General features: G+C 36.5%; 2 pseudogenes; one reads left to right on the top strand and one right to left on the bottom strand.

The window, feature by feature from the left end:
• LOC102487927 (proteasome subunit alpha type-1-like) overlaps nt 1-4,191 on the top strand; it is an 82,294-nt pseudogene extending 78,103 nt beyond the window's left edge.
• A 343-nt stretch (nt 4,192-4,534) lies between these two features.
• Nucleotides 4,535-5,446, bottom strand: LOC102487511 (heterogeneous nuclear ribonucleoprotein A1-like; annotated as a pseudogene).
• Between the last annotated feature and the right edge of the window lie 6,944 nt (nt 5,447-12,390).

Below are 12,390 nucleotides of genomic sequence, written 5' to 3'. Positions count from 1 at the left end.
CCGCAATCCCTTCTCCTCCATTCTCCTCTCAGGATCTAGGGCACGCATGCACACGTGCCCGGAGTGAGTTTTAAGTCACCAGGTCCGGGACGCGAACCACGCTTGACTACGTGGGAGTCCAGCGACATAGCCATTATGCTAACTGCTGGTTCCCTATTGGATGATATTTTATGAAATCATAATATGTTTTAGGAAGATGTGGAAATGTAAACTAATGAATGAAATACTAGTCAATTGGCCCTATTACGTTATGATGATACTCTACCACTCACAGCTGAAAGCTGATATGGCTCCCTTGTTGTTGAGAGATGACTTAAAGAATGTTAAACTACTGGGAACCAGCAGTTAGCGTAATGGCTATGTCGCTGGACTCCCACATAGTCGACGGCGGTTCGCGTCCCAGACCCCGGCTGGGCACGTGGCACGTGTGCGTGCGTGCCCAAAATCCCGAGAGGAGAATGGAGGAGAAGGGATTGTGGCGTGACCATCCCCTCTGGGGGGTGATTTCTCGCTTTCTGTCTCTATGTCTCTCTCTGTCTGGCTGGCGAGCACACATGCCCTATAGCGAAAACCTCTCAAAAAAAAAAAAACCTAAAAAAAAAATAGAATGTTAAACTGCTTGCAAACAGATGTCAAGTCTTTTGTACTAGTTTCTTAGGAAACTAGCACCAACAATTCATTGTTTTAACCAAACAGAAATTTATTTTCTCACAGGTCAGGAAGCTGGATGTCCAAAATTGAGGTGTGGCAAAGCCAAGCTACCTCTGAATCCAGGGGAAGATTGATCTTTTCTTCTACTTACTGATAGATCCAGATATTTCTTGGCTAGTCGTAGCATAATTCCAATATCTGCCTCATCTTTGCATGGTTATTTTCCTTCAGTGCCTCTTTGCCTTTTGTAAGGATACCAATCATATTGAATTAAGGACTACACTACTCCAGAATGACCTTTTTGTAACTAATGATATTTGAAAATACCTTATTTCAAAATAAGTTCACATTTTGAGGTCATGAGGATTGGGTTTTCAACATACTCTTTTAAGAGACAAAATTCAACTCAAATCTACCCATAAGCAACATGCATGGTGGGTTGAGAGACCAAAACTGAAAGATTGGCTATTATTGTTACAGGAAATAACACATTTGAGGGTTTTTTTCTTGCTATCTAATGATCCTGAGCTTGATGGGTTATATATGCCATATGTCTAAGGAAGGAAATATTTAACTCTGTCATTAGCTTCATGAAGTAGGCTCTTATATTACTCCTGACTTAAAGAGGAAGAATCAGAGGCACAGAAAACTTTAAGAACACAGTTAGGAAGTAGTAAAATGGGGATTCTATCCAAAATAGTTGCCGTATGGATCAATTTCAGGCTCTAGAAAGTAAAAATTCACATAATTCACTCTAATAATTGTGCTAATTAAAAGTGTAACCAACCCTTGTGTATCTTGTTCTGCCTGGTGTTGCTCATGTCAGTGAAATAAAATAAAGTTCAGTACAGCAGAGCAAAAACTTGTTTTTGTTCAAGGCAAAACAAGGGCAAAGGAAAGATCCGGCACTAAAAACACCTTCTCCCTGAGGGGAGTTAAGCAGAGACTTTAAAAGAGAATGATGCTTTTGACACAAAATGGGATGAGGTCCCTGGAGCATACAATGACCTTTTTCTTTGCATCTGGAATGTTCTGCACTTGTCTGTCTGCGTACTATACACCATTGTTACCTTGGACCTTTCTGGTTTAAGTTGGTTTTGGGGTTTAACATAATGCCCTAGGTTCGCATAAACAAACACAGCTGCAAAAGTAGGTTAGATTTTGTATCACTGCAGGGCTTTCTGAAAAGTTCCAGATTTTCATGGTGACAAAAGTACATGACAACTGGATTGACTCTCCCCCTTACTCAATTTGCTACATACTCAGATGTTATAGAACAGAAGAGCATCATGACCTGGGCTGAAATAGTAACAGATATTATTGTGTGCCCCAGGACTTGCTTTCTATGTTGCATGGACATCTTAAGTTGCCTTTGTCAAAATATCACTGCTTGCCTTGGAGACCACTTACCTTGTCTGTATCCTAACCAAGAAATTTGCACAGGGACCCCATCTGCATAGAAACGTGCTAAGTGAAGAATAGAATGTGATAGAAATAGTGTGCTTTGTTAGTAAAAATGTGTTACTTAACTGTTCACCTCTGCTCCAAGCTGGGTTTTTAGATAGTCTGAGATCTTTTGTCAGCATGTATTATAAAGCTCTGTTTGGCACATATTTGTGTATACACACATACATACCCACACACTCCATAGCTCTTATCTGGTCACCAAACTGAAGCTCCTTTGAAAACCACACTCCTTCCTGAATCACACTGTGGCAGGTTAATGCCTCTGTTCCACTACGGCTGCTGTGCCAGGATGATGGATGCGTTAATGTGCAGGCCCACTACGGCTGCTGTGCCAGGATGATGGATGTGTTCATTTGCAGGTGTCCAACTGAAAAAGCCACTGAGCCTTGGTGTGAATGTAGGTGTTGATGAAAGATGAGCTCTTGCTTAAAAGAGCATATGTTGTTCATGAAACCTCCAGAGAAACTATTAAAAATGCACTATTCATTTTTAAAAGAGGTTTAATTACTGGTTAGACAGCATTCCTATAATCTTCCTGTTGCAGTTTTGCTGTGAATGATTCAAGTATAAAATATTCTTTATTTTTTTTTTTTCAGAAAACTGGAAGTTTAGCAGGGATAACAGTCTCATTAATGTGTCATCTGAAAAACTCTATTGGGAAGCCTGGTGAAGTGCAAAGGCTATTCTGTTTTATACTGTTGTTTGACATTTTAAAAAGTCACAAATATGATTTGGGCACTATTTTGTGTGTGTGTGTGTGTGTGTGTGTGTGTGTGTGTGTGGAATGAAAAGGCCATATAAATATATAGTAATTAAGAACAGTGGAATATTTTAACTTTGCATTGCTACCTTCAAATAAAAGGTCAAGGGAGCCTTACAGGTAAAATTTTGCAGGTGCTAACTATATAATTAGCTACTGTAGACAATACAATGCTGGTCAGATGGAATAAAATGTATCAGATCTAGACAAGATCAAAGTGAGGAAGAAATACACTTCCTTGGGGGCTGCTTCTTGTAACACTAGGCTTCACTGAAACAGGAAAAAAGATCACTTAATCTAATTAGTGGAAATTGTGCATGAGGCGTTAATTAACTTAAGGGAGATAGCCCAAGAATTGATAGAGAATGAAAACAAATGGAACTCCTATATATCTTTGTATTTAATCCATCCTCCGTTTGCAACATTAATATAATAAAATATTGCAAAAAAATTCAACATATTTATACATGCTATTTATGTGATTAGTAATGCTATACATTAATCTTTGCAATATGATATCTCTGTTTCTTTACTCTTTATTCGATGCTTGGATCTTCTAATTTTGTGAACTGGGATAATAAAGATTCTTTTGTATCACCAACAGTCACTTGAACTTGTTTGTGGTATTAAATTGACCTAATACTCTGTAACACTCATACATGTGATATTAATGTAACACATTTTCAGGATTGAAAGAATAATTTGTAGGATTTTTTTTTCAAGAGAATTAAATCATTTATTGATTACACATGATAATGGAAGCTACACTGTTAGACCTAATTAGCATATGTTTGACTGAGTTAGTATAGGCCAATTTAGCATAATTAGCATATGTTAGGCTGAGTTAGTTTAGGCTGATTTAGCATAAACACCCTTGCTAGGGCTGCAGGCAGAGTTAGCATAGGCCGAGTAAGCGCTTATTCACTGCCATGACAGGGTTTCAAAAATGGGGCACAGGAATTCGCTAATTAACAGAATACAGGAATTTGGAGCAAACAGGACACAGGAATTTGTCGCTTAATAAGGCACAGGAATTCGTGAGTTAATAGAGGATGGTCTGGTCTAGCAGCAACAGGATGAACAAACCTGAAGGCGCCAGAAGGTTTACCTATCTTAACTGAGAGTTCTTATCTAAATTGATAACAGTTAGTCCCTAACTACACATGCCCCCTCCTTTGTGTGCTGCATTCTATAAAATGTTACTAATAGTATATCCTGTATTGCCTCCTGAGCTATATAAAAGCCCCTCTGTCCTAGGTTCGGGGTCCTTGTTGCAACCTGCTGTGCCAGGCATAAATTTGGACCCCAGCTAGCTGGAAAAATAAACACCTCTTACGCAGTTGCACTGTCATTGTCTCCTCTGCATCACCACCAGATAAATCTATCTTTGGACCTTACAACACAAGCTTCATTCCCATCTATTTTATCTGGTTACCATTATTCAATTTAGATATATTGCAAAGAACATGGCAACAATCATTCTGTAATAACCAAATTGTGACTTTGCATGGGTGAACCTCTGAATGAACTTCTTTGTAGCAGCTAGGCCCTGCCACCACTGTGCTTGGCTGAGTTCACAAATCTGTTGTAACCTGTAGCTTCCCTCTCACTTCTCTGGCTCTCCTCTCCTACTAAGCTTTGCTCTCTGGCAGCTAATTAAAACCTTCTGTTATTGCCATAGCCACCTTGATTTTTCATGGTTTGGCAAACTATTAACCTCCACCACCATAAGGGCCAGAGCTTCTGCCTCCAAAGTTTCTACCCTTCATGGATCCAAAATTTGAAGACTGATTGTTGTAATTGCCAATATCATTGTAGCTTCCACTGCCTCTAAAAAACTTCCATCATTACCGAATCCATTATAGCCATTCCACTTCCACCGTATCCACCATGGCTGCTACCAAAACCACTGTGACCAATGAAGTTTCTTCACAACCAAAGTTGTCATTACCACCGAAACCACCTCCTTGACCACCACCAAAGTTTCCAGAACCACTTTGACCTCTAGGGCTGGAGGAAACACTAGCCATTTCTTGTTTGGACAGGGCTTTCCTTACTTCACGGTTGTGGCCATTCACAACATGGCATTTCTGAATGACAGCCTTCTCCAGAGTCATGATCATCAAGGGTTACAAAAACAAAGCCCCTCTTCTTGCCACTGCTTCAGTCAGTCATGATTTCAATCACTTCAATTTCTCTATACTGTTTAAAATAATCTCTTAGGTGATGTTCTTCACTGTCTTCTTTAATGACACCAACAAAGATCTTTTTCACAGTTAAGTGGTCATCTGGTCTTTGAGAATCTTCTCTTGAGGCAGCCCTCTGGCTTAACAGCTCTTCCATCCACCTTATGTGGCCTTGCATCCACCTTCTCCATAGTGGCAGAAGAGACAAATGCAAAGCCCCTGCAGTGCTTGGTGTTTGGATCTCGCAATACCACGCAGTTCGTGAGCAATCTCCATGCTCAAGATGGCTTCTCAGGCTCCCATTGGTTGTTTCAAAATTCAACGTTCTGATAAAGAGTTTCCAGAGCTGTTCCGGCTCTTTGGGAGACTCCACCTTAGACATGACGACAGTGGGAAAAGAATCTTCAACGATGCTTCCTCATGGTCCACAGGAAAAACGGGGTAAGCTATCAAACATATCTCTAATTTACAGAATATTGAACACTTATTTTTTTTTACATTTCATATTTAAAACTGTCTACTTGACTCATTTGTTTTTCTGTCTTGTGTTTTTCCATTAAATAAACCTGGTAGAGTTATATTGTACTGTATTGTGTTGTAGTTACTGGTATAACTACATTCCAAATAGTTGTTAGAGCTAAAACCTATTGATATATCTTGAGCTCTACAGAGCAGTATTTATTTCAGTGGTATGATTTCATGTGGATTTTTGAATTAACAATACATTTTTCATTTAAATTCCTTTCAGCCTAGGTGGCACGCTTCCATCAGAATGCTGAAGTGCCCAAAAGAATAATCCAGCTTAGTTTTAATTTAAGCAGAAAAGTTGACTGCTATATTGAATTGTGTTAGTTATAGACTGCCTGAGGAGACTGGTTTTACCATCTCTAAATATCTTTTCTGTCAAAAATGTGATGAATGATTCTCCTATAAATTATTGTTAGTCTTGTGACTTTAAATGTAAACACTTCTTAGAGAGTTAAGACTAAGCTTTTGTCAGTCATTTGGATTGTGTGACATTGATAATTAGCTCTTGAACTGAAAATATAGTTAGACAATAAAAAGAAAAAGACAAGAATTAAATTACAATGCAAATTGCTTAGGGGTAGAACAGGTATCATGTATTGGTAAGGAAACAGAAATAAATAAAAAGTAAGAAAAACAAATCAATGTTTATGTAATGATTTTGCTCAAGATTGACCCAGTTTAGATTCTGTAAAGCTGGCTCATAGGAGCACCCGAAGCAGACTCACAGTTCCTTAATTAGAGAAAATGCAGGCAAAATGGTTTCAGTTTTTTGCATTTATGGATATTTACTGGTACATCATTAACATGTATATATATATATATATGATAAATGAATGTGGAAAGAGTTCTGAATTTAATTTTTGCTGTTTATATTTCTTGTGATTTGGGGTAAATCGATGCCTTAAAGATAATGAGATCTATAAAAAGGGGGAGAATAATGATGGCAGTATAATTGTTCTGAGGGTTTGATGATAGAACATGTATAAAAGGTCTAGAATAGTGTCTTGTAGAGAACAAACTCAGAGAAAAATGAAAGAAGGTAGCAGGGCAAGCCATAGATTTTCTACCCAAACTTAGAGGTTTAATATACTAAGATGAAATTAGTAATACAACTGAGTGAATGCCCATTTCCTTTTCCTTGTGAATAGAGCTGAGTACTTATATGTGTACCAGTTGTGGGATCCAATTTCTCTGCCAAATACTTGTTCTAGAACAAGCTCTCTGTGATTTTACCTTTATTTTCAGAAGTAAACTCTGTGGAGACACATTTAGACTTTCTTTTTTTCTTTCTAATTTGCTAGAGGGCCATAGCACTTGCCGGAGAGAGAAAGAGAGAGAGAGAGAGAGGAAGTGAGAAAGCATCTCTGTGGGGTATGGTTGCACCACAATTCCTTCTCTTCTAATTTTTTCTTTCAGCATTTTGGACATGCACACTCAGGTGGTCGCTGTGTTTTTCAGATTGCAGGTCTGAGACTTGAGTCATGAGATCAACAATGCAGGATTCAGTCACCTTCACCACCACACCACTGGAAGGTCCTAGACTTTTTTTTTTTTATAAAAAATATACTGATAATTAATTCTATAAAGTTGCAGGAATCAAAATCAACACACACAATAAGCAGCCCTTCTCTATACTGATAAATAACTTTCAAAAAAAAAAAGAAAAGAGAAAAAAATTGAGAGAACAATTCCATTTACAATTGCTGTAAGCAATGCCAAGAAATAAATTCAGTTAAAAAAAATGAAAGACCTATACAGTGAAAACTATAAAATAATTATGAAATAAATTGAAGGAGTTACAAATAAATGGAAAAATATATTGAGCTTATGGATTGGAAGAATTAAATGTGTTAAAATGACCATACTACCCAAAGTAATCTTCAGATTCAACACATTTTCTGTCAAAACACCACTAGTGTTTTTCATAGATATGTGGGGATATAAACTTCATATAAAACCACAAAAATCCCTGAGTAGCCAAGAGAATCATGAGTAAAAAGGAAAAAAACTAGAAACATCACACTATCTGATTTCAACTTACAGAAAAATAATAATAATTTAAATGTCAGGTATTGGTGCAAAACAAACACATTAACCAATAAAACAGTATAGAGAGTACAGAAAATGACCCACATACTTATGGTCAATTGATTTGTGACAAAGTGTCACAAATATACAATAGGAAAAGGACAGTCTTTTCAATAAATGGTTTTGGAAAAATTGAATATCCACATGCAAAAGAGTAACATTGGGCCCTTATACACAAAAGTCAATTGAAGACAAATTAAAGATTGAAATATAAAACCTGAAACTCTAAAACTACAAAAAGATACCTGGGGGGAAAAACTACAAAACATTGCTTTGGGCAATTATTTTTTTTAGATTTGACTCCAAAATTATGGGCAACAAAAACAAAATGGACAAATGGGTTTACATTAGAAAGAAAAGTTTCTGTAAACAATTAACAGAGTGATGAGACAGCCTACAGACTAGAAGGAAATATTTGCAAGCCATATATCTGATAAAAGATTAATTTTCAAAATATATTAGGAACACAAATAGCTCTATAGAAAGAAAACTAGGGGGGCCACCAGATGGTGTAGAGGTTACAGAACTGAACTCCCTCATGGCCAATTGTGGTTCAAGTCCAGGCTAGAAACTCACACTAGAAGTGTATGGTTTATCACAGAAAAACTTTTCTAGTTTTCTCTTATTCCAACTCTGGATTCCTATGGTGAGGTTTGTTGCTGATACCCTTGGGTTTCAAGAGGTCCAGTAAACTTGCTCTGCTATGTCTGCAGATAATGGTAAAGGTTCTGACACCAGATCTAGATTTCTATCAGTGTTTCAATGAGCTGAACTGCTAACCTTGGTAACACTGACAATAAGTGGAAGTTTAATAAATGATTCTCTGATAAAGTGTGAAGAATCTATACACCTACCCTTTTGTTATATTCTCTCATACATATCTCAAAAAAGAGTTGTATGCTGATCCTCGTGTTGCATGTAGACTACTTAATATATCTTATAATTCACATTCCTGGCCATCAGATAGGAACCTGGAACCTGAACTGATAACCATCAGTATGACTAACTTATTCTGTGAAAACTCAGTGCACACTGACAATTGGAGTCTAGTTTTAAGTTAAATCTTTTTTTTTCATGCCTTTCATGTCTCATGATAAGTACTAAGTCAAAAATAATTTTCTTCATTAAATAGAAGCTTGGATAATCCAAACCATCTCTTGAGATGCTGCCTAGACCTATCTTAATCATAGAGAGAAAATAGCTTTGGCTCAAGCTGGAAGGACAGTAACATTAATAATTTAATGCACACCAATTATGCCAAGCAGTGAAGTTGGAAAGACACATCACACTATGCCTCTTCTCTAAGGTCTTAGGCTCTAATAATTATTTTAAAAAGTCATAGAAATAAATACATAAAGTAAAATAACACATGCTTTTATTGAGGTATTAGAGAATACAGTAAAAACACAAAGGAATAATTGTTCATTCTTATTAGTGGGAAAAAGGATCAGAGAAATCTTAATAAATATAGTGGTAGGATGAGAAAGGGACGAAGGGGGATCCCATGCATGAAAGCAGATAAGCAATTTATGAAGACTTTTTTTAAAAAGGCTGATTTTAAAAGAATTCTGCATAGTGTTTTCTAAATGGAAGATTTGAGACTGATATAATGAAGAATAAATGTAGTGTGATAAGTGGGGACTAAATGAGGAAGATTTTTTGGGGAAAATGCTTAAAAAAATAGCTTGTATAATCACTGTTAATGCTTTAAAAACAAGCTTGTATAATCACAGTTTTAAAAAATCTCCTTTGCCTGCTGCTTCGGCCTGCAAGGAGAAAGGACATGGAACCTTAAGTGGAAGGGGGCCACAGGTTGAGAAAGAACGGACAGACTGACAAGTACAGAAAGCGGGGATCGGGCCAGCAGGGTGTCTGTTATGGAGAAGGCCACTGCCCTGAGCCATTCCCAGGTTTATTCTTTTATGAGGCAGTAGAAGAGCAAGAAGCATAAAGTAAAGCCAAGTGTCTTCTATTATTGAGTACAGCTGTGGAGCATCTTGCATCTTGAAGTTCTAAATAAGCTCCACCCAGCAATCTCTGGCTGAAATAGTTTTCTTTAACCTCCAACTCCAGTTATGCAGCATTGGCCCAAGGCAATGAGTCTGTGCTCTTCTTGGTTTTATTATTATTATTATTATTTATTATTATTATTATTTATACATTCGATTGCTATATATCATTTAGATTGTAAAGAGACTTTACCCAGCATGATATACACCTCAGTCTGGCCCAGTTGAGAATACTATACACATGCTCATCAACAGATAATCTGCTCATTTTTAAAGGTCACCATCGTTCAGCTCAGATTTAGCCACTTTCCACAGCCTACCTATCTACTATAATTGAAAAAATCTTTAAAAAGCTGGAATTTACCACTGAAAATAAGCCTATATATTTAGATATATCTATGCTAAAGAAAATTTTAAAATAGACCTTGCCACAAGATTTCGTTCCTGGTTTAATGTAAGTTGCTAATTTTACGATTTTCTTTTTCATTCTTAGGGTGTAATTAGAGGGAAATGAATTTGTCTTAAAGATCACTTTTGTGGCTTTATTTTGGTTCCTTGACTTCTTCACATGTGAACGTGTCTTAAAGAGGGATGATTCTTATGTTTTTGCTAATATGTTCTATTTTCCCCCCCATTTTCTGTATGTTAGAAACAGACTTGCATATGGCGAGTAACCCTTCAAGTGTGAAACATTCGTGGCAGGAACTCATCTGTTTGTTATTTATTTACTATTATGATACTGTTGGAAAGGTGTAAAAATATTTTAAATCTGACAGATCAAAACATTTTTCTCAGAAGCTTATGTTGACCAATTCAAATTTCTTTTGATTCATGACCTTGAGCACAAACATTATCATTACATAAAACCTAAACATTAATATGAATGGCTTGATAATCCATTCTGAATAGCATGTCAAAATTCTGAGTAGCATATCAAAACCAGATTTGGCCTATAACAGATATTCAAGAAAGTAAAAGACTTCTGGTCTTTAATGTGAGAATAATTTATTTAAATACATTTATTTAATAAAGTACTTTCATCCAGAGTACATAGAATACTTACATATCTGTAAGAAAAAGATGGTTAACCTAGTAGAAATGTGAATCAAAGATTAAAGGCACACTTCATGAGAGAGGAAAATGACGTGAACTCAGTGGGTTGATGAGATATCTTCACTGCCATGTTCACTGCAGTATTATTCACAGTAGCCAAGACTGGAATCAACCCAAGTGTTTACCAACAAGCAAATGGATAAATAAAATGTGGTATAAATACACAATAAAGTACAATTCAGAATACATAAAAAAAGAAATCCTGTCATTCGTAACAACCTTGGGAACATTATACTAAGTAAAATAAGCCAGGTACGGAAAGAAAATACTGCACTATCTCATTTATACATGGAATCAAAAAATCACATTCATAAAAGTGGAGAGCAGAATGGTCATTACCAGAGGCTTGGGTAGTGCGTAGGATGAACTGTTGGTCAAAGGCTACAAAACTCTAATTATATAGGAGGAGTAAGTTTTTCAGATCTGTTATACAGCATGGTGACAAGTTAATAATAACATGCTGTATATTTGAAAATTGCTGAGTAGATTTTCTAAATGTTCTCATTCCATTAAAAAAAAGTATGCGAGGTGATGGATATGTTAATTAACTTGATTTAATCATTCCATACATATTTCCTACATCAAGACATCATGATACACCATAAATACATAGAAATAAAGAAGTTAAAGTCACACACAATTTTTAAAATTCTTTGACATTTTATAACCAGTGATATTAAAAATATGTACATATATTTAATAGGTCCTTGATTTGCGATTATATCCCCTCTAAATAAAAAAAGCAGATTGTTTCATCCCCAGATCTATGTGAGCTTCTATTTCTTGACATGCTTTCTCTGAACCATGATATGAGATGTTTGCTACCACTACTGTCAGCCTTGTGGGTTAATATAATGAAGTGATGAAAAAAAATCAAAGTACCTGTGGGTGAAATTTTTGTATAAGACCAGCGTAATGACTCAACTATATGGCAAGATAGTATTCTTGCTTAATAGAACAAAGTACTGGTCTTTGTTTTGTTTGTTTGTTTTACTTAAGAAAAATAGCATTTACCAGTTCAATAGTTCTATTTCTAATGCCAGGGCCTGTGCTGATTAGCTTTCCTAAATAAAACCAAATCCTGTGTAGCAACCATAATGGGAGTCATCACTTGATTAAGGTTTCAATAATTCATTGTCAATGTGCTAAATCACTCTGTCTTCACTAACTGCAAAAGTGGCAATTGAATGGGAATTTGATAAGATTCACCAACCCTGAATCTTTCAGTCTTGTATGCTAGGGTTAAGGAACAAAAGCAGGTACAGATGGGAATAGTCACTGTCAGGAAAGTCAAACTTTGACCCATGAGGTTTGGCTCTAGGTGATGTCATCCAGGAAACAGCTAGGTTTCTTCAAAAGACTCTCTCCCTGAATGTGCTGGGGATGGAGTTTACAGGGAAATTCTTCCTATCCAAATCTTCAAGTTAGTCTGTATATGCAGATGAAGAATTCAAATTTGTGCAGCTCTGGTCAACTCTAGCTGATGTCCAATTAGTTCATTATTGAAACTAGCACTGTTATGATTGGTTGCTCTGATGAAACCAGCATCCACACTACCTCTTTGAAGTGTGGGTCCATTTTAGGTCAC

The sequence above is a fragment of the Tupaia chinensis genome, unplaced genomic scaffold, assembly GCF_000334495.1.
Source record: "Tupaia chinensis unplaced genomic scaffold, TupChi_1.0 Scaffold140874_1, whole genome shotgun sequence".
In the NCBI taxonomy this organism is placed as follows: Eukaryota; Metazoa; Chordata; class Mammalia; order Scandentia; family Tupaiidae; genus Tupaia; species Tupaia belangeri.
This window is presented reverse-complemented; position numbering and strand designations above follow the sequence as displayed.